We start from the raw sequence: 4854 nt of genomic DNA on the forward strand, positions 1-4854 counted from the left end.
CAGACCCTCGATTTTCGCCGGATTTGGCGTAAACTAGCGCCGGCCCTCCCACCCCAAACCCAGCCCATTAGGGAGCACTCGGGGGCGGAGAGAGATGATTTTTCATGCACTTGGCCCACAGTCAGCCTCCCACTCTCTCTCTCCTCCCTTTTTCTCTGGGTCCCACCTACTTGCATGCCCACTCTTTTCGTTCTCTCCCCACCAAATCCCCTCGCCGCCCGGTCACCACCACACGGAGTAGCAGCGGCTAGCGCTTGGTCGTCTTCGGTCGGGGGCTGGGAGAATGGACGCGCGGTGCAGGCCAGGGGCACGGGGCCACGGCGGACGGTGCGGGGAGGCGGCGGACGACCTCGACCTCCTTGTCGTCTCCTCTGGCGACGATGGCGCCGCACACGACCGCGGCCTATAGGAGCAGGAGTCGCGCCATCTTGTGCACGTCGTCCTGAGCGAGAGATCGGCGCTGCTGCGCCTGAGCCCGTCGTCCAGTACACGCCGCCAGCGCCGCTGATGCCTTCTCCATCCTCGGTCAACGGAGGCAATGCCAGTGCCAGCACCAGCAGCAACTCGGCCACGTCGCAGAGCCTCCTCGGCAGCATGTTCACGCCGTCTTTCGTGGCCCAGGCGCCGCAGTACCCGGAGCGCGCACTGGCGGCCAAGCCCCCGTCGCTGTGCCTTGCGACCGACGGACGCAGCAGGGCGGGCAGCGGGGCGGGCAGCAGGGCGCGTGCTTCTCCGTCTCTCCTCCGTGCGGGGAGCCGGCGGACGCCCTCAAACTCCTCGTCGTCTCCTCCGGCTACGCTGTGGGCGGGCGCGGGCGGCGAAGCCTGCGGCCCCGTCCCCGAGCACGGAGGCCACAGGCGCCCCGACCACGGGCGGCCCCAGCACCGGGCGCGCCGGCCACGACCACGGGCGGCCCTGGACATGAGAGCGGCGGCTAGGGCGGGAGGCCAGGCGGCGCGTGGGGCGGCCGGGCTGGTCCCGAAGGAGAGCCTGTGCCCGACGACGATTGGCATCGGCGTCCAGGCGGGCGTGGTGTGCGAGCGAGCATCTGGCGTTCCCTGCGGGAGCTTCGACGTCGTGCGGCTTCGGCCTCCACGCAGAGCAGAACGCCGGCGCCACCGACTGCCATGACGGAGGAGCAAGGACGGGGTGGCCTGGGGTCGTCACCGGCGAGCTCGAGTCCGGCGTGTTGGGTATGCACAGAAGGCGTTTGTTGGAATGACCGGAGAAAAAAAAGAAAAAATGACTACCTATTGGGGGATGACTGGGAAAATGCACGCCCTCATATCAAAAATTTCGCCGGGGCCTCCCCAGAGGCCGAAAAAACGCCTCCTGGGGGGCACAACGGCTGGAGATGCTCTTAGTTGCTGCATTTATAACTGGCACCTGCACTTTTTCGCATGCAAACGCACGTGACATTTATTGAGAATATTGACTCTACATGCAGAAGGCAGGAGTCACAATGTATCATCGGGTATTTGATAATGTATCTACAACTAGCAAATTCATTGTGCCTTTAATGCAGTCATGCCAATCACAGGAACTCAATGACACAGATATCAGGGTGCGTCGTCGCCGAGAGCCATTCATCCGCCTCCTATGCATATGTTACTAGTCTATATTACTACCTCCACAATGGGGAGTAACATATGTATTGTCTTGATATGTGTGATATTACTCATACTAATAGTAACTAGTTATGTTACCACATCACTCTCTTTCTTCATTAATTACTTGTCACATCATCTATTTTGTCTAAATATGTATGATGTTACCACCTATATTACTCCCATTATGAGTAGTCTAATGTTGTAGTTTAATTTGAAGCCTAGGTAGCTACGTGGCATCCATCATGTGCTTGGAAAAACACGCTGATATTTTGAATGAATGGGAACAGGAAACGTCCCTACGCTACGTACGTAGAGCGTGACATGCATGGCCGGCCGTGAGTGCGTGCATGGGGATGCTTCTACAGGTCTACTCTAACTTGCTCCGTGAGGACGTGTGTCATATGCATTATGCAAGCTGGCGTGTCATGGCCGGCAGCCCTGACCAAGCGAACATGCATCAAGATTCAGAGCCTGCCGTAACAACGAAGGGCAGGATGTCATGTTAGCAACGATGATGAATTGATGATGGGGCCAACGCTCGCTCAGGTGTCCAAGTCTTGTTTACATGTGGATGTGGCTGTGGGGTGGTTATGTGTGTAGTGTAGTGTAGGGTCAGGTAGGTTTTGCATGGCAGGCACTTTTCTTTGTGTGAGTTGCCTGTGCGAAATTTCCCGTCTCTTTTCTCTGCATGTCCCCAGTATGTCTTTTTCTTCTCCACGCATAGGTGGGAGGGATCCCCCAAAGCTGCCATTTGGACGCCCGCGCGGTTGAGGCCAGCAACAAGGTGTCCTGCATGCTCATGGCGCTCGAGGCTGCCGTCCATGTCCCGGATCTCAAAGGTCTGGCCTTCGTTGTGTTTCCCTAACTATAGTTGCTTGATTTTTTTTCTTTACCACTACAGCTTCTCAACTCTTTTGCCCAAATGTGGTCGAAACCCTATTGCTGTTTGTGAAAGACACACGGATCTGGTCATCTGGGCGTATTGCTGTGCGGGCCTCCCTTGACAAGACTTTTGCTAAACCTTCATCAGCAAATTAAAAGGCCTTGTGTTTAGGACGCCTATGGAGATTAGGCAGAAAATATCTCCTAAGAAAGTGCCTTCAAAAGTTCTCTTGTGATTACACATGTACCCAAGCATCACAGGTTTCGTTTTTACAGAGAACTACATGCATGCATGGCAGCATAAGAGAAACATCATTCAGAAATTACATTCCAACGACAGCCTATTTACAGAGCAAATCCATGACTTGATCATCACTGGTATGGTAGCATAGCACTCTGCCTTATGTCTATGTGGTCCCTTGATCATTGCTTCGTGAAGTACCGTGCATATATTTTTTTGCAAAAAAAAGAAGTACGGTGTATATGTTGGAATTTTTGCTAGTAGGCCTTTGGCCCAAAGCCCAACTAAAATTCTGAAATTCTCTTGGCCCATTCATGCACACATGTGAGTGGAGTGAGTGAGGCTAAAGTTTAGTCCCACATTGGAAGTTGAGAGAGAGTTGCACCTCTTTATAAGGTGAGCTCTTCTACCACTTGTATGAGCATGAGAAGAGGAGACCTACACGCGCGCTCCTCCTCCTCGCCTCGCCACGCCACGCCACGCCACGCCACGCCACGCCTCGCCTCGCCTCGCCTCGTCACGACGCGCCGCGCCGCGCCGCGGGTTGACGTCTACCCTAGCCGCCGCAATATATATGCAAGCTAGACTTCTCCATCCCTCCTTCCGGCGTGCACCGCAAGAAGGGACAGCAGGCCTCCGGAACCCCGCCTCTCGTGATCCTGTACGGGAGAGGGGCGATCAGGTTTTTGGGGAGCGCACTCGCGCGACTGCTGGCAGCGACGACTTCGCGAACGACGACTTCTTCCCCGACCTCGGCAACCTCATCCTCGACGACATGGGCGACAACATCAACGCCGGCGGTGCTGCACCGTATGTGATTCTGTCCTTCCTGTTCGAGATCGTGGTAGAATTCATGTTTCTAGTATGTGCCCTAGATGTGATATGTTCATCTGCTATGCTAGTTCGCATGACTAGTTTAATCTCTGCTGCTGTGGTCATGATTTATATTCTGTTTATTCGGATTAAATCTCGTAGTAATTTGCTCATATATTCAACAGTATACATACCCACAACTTCTCATATACGTACAACGGTCATCGTCCCAAGTCCCAAGTCGATAGTACATCCATCGTCGGACGTCAGACATCAATTTTAACTTTCAGTAGCTGATTAGTGAAACCCGCGACCACCCATCTGAGTGCCCGTTCGAATTTAAGTGGCACTAGAAAAAAAGCTGAAGTGCGCGCTAGTTTTCACTTCTCGTCACGGTTGATCCCACGGGTGGTGGCGGCGGCGGATGCCGTTAGACGGTGGGCAAGCACGGGGACCGACTTGCACCCGTGCGGGATGTCGGTCCGAGTGCGGCTCCTCTTCGAACCCTAGATGAGCCTGAACGAGCCATCGTCCAAGGGCTGGACCCTTCCTAGGTTTTGATCGCCGCCGTGGGCGATAGATTCATCGTGTGGTGGAGGCGGTGATGAACGCCGTTGCCGAGGCCGCCCTAGTTCGGCTGATTGACTTATAATGTAGAGCAGGGCGGGAATATGTTTCATGTATCAGCCAGGCAGCGGCCGCCGAGAATCTGCTCTGACTCGGTCCATTACTCCCGGCACCGCCTGTCAAGCTGGGCACAGATGCAACCCCCGGACGGCCCGCCGTGGTCATCACCTTCCTCGTTGTCCTTCCGGACTGTGACGCCATCGATTTGACCGTACACTAATCATGCATGCAAATGTGTACTACCAAGATCAAGGACTCACAGGAAGATTCACAACACAACTCTAGACATAAATTAAAATAATACAGGCTTTATATTACAAGTCAGGGGCCTCGAGGGCTCGAATACAAGAGCTCGATCATCGACGAGTCAGCAGAAACAACAATATCTGAGTGCATACATAAGTTAAACAAATTTGCCTTAAGAAGGCTAGCACAAATTGGGATACAGATCGAAAGAGGCGCAGGCCTCATACCTGGGATCCTCCTAAACTATTCCTGGTCGTCGTCCGCGGTCTACACGTAGTAGTAGGCACCTCCAGTGTAGTAGGAGTCATCGTCGACGGTGGCGTCTGACTCCTAGACTCCATCGTCTAGTCGCAACAATCGGGTATAGAAAAGGGGAAAAAGGGGAAGCAAAGCAACCGTGAGTACTTATCCAAAGTACTCGCAAGCAAGGAGCTA

The sequence above is a fragment of the Triticum aestivum genome, chromosome 2A (assembly GCF_018294505.1).
Source record: "Triticum aestivum cultivar Chinese Spring chromosome 2A, IWGSC CS RefSeq v2.1, whole genome shotgun sequence".
In the NCBI taxonomy this organism is placed as follows: Eukaryota; Viridiplantae; Streptophyta; class Magnoliopsida; order Poales; family Poaceae; genus Triticum; species Triticum aestivum.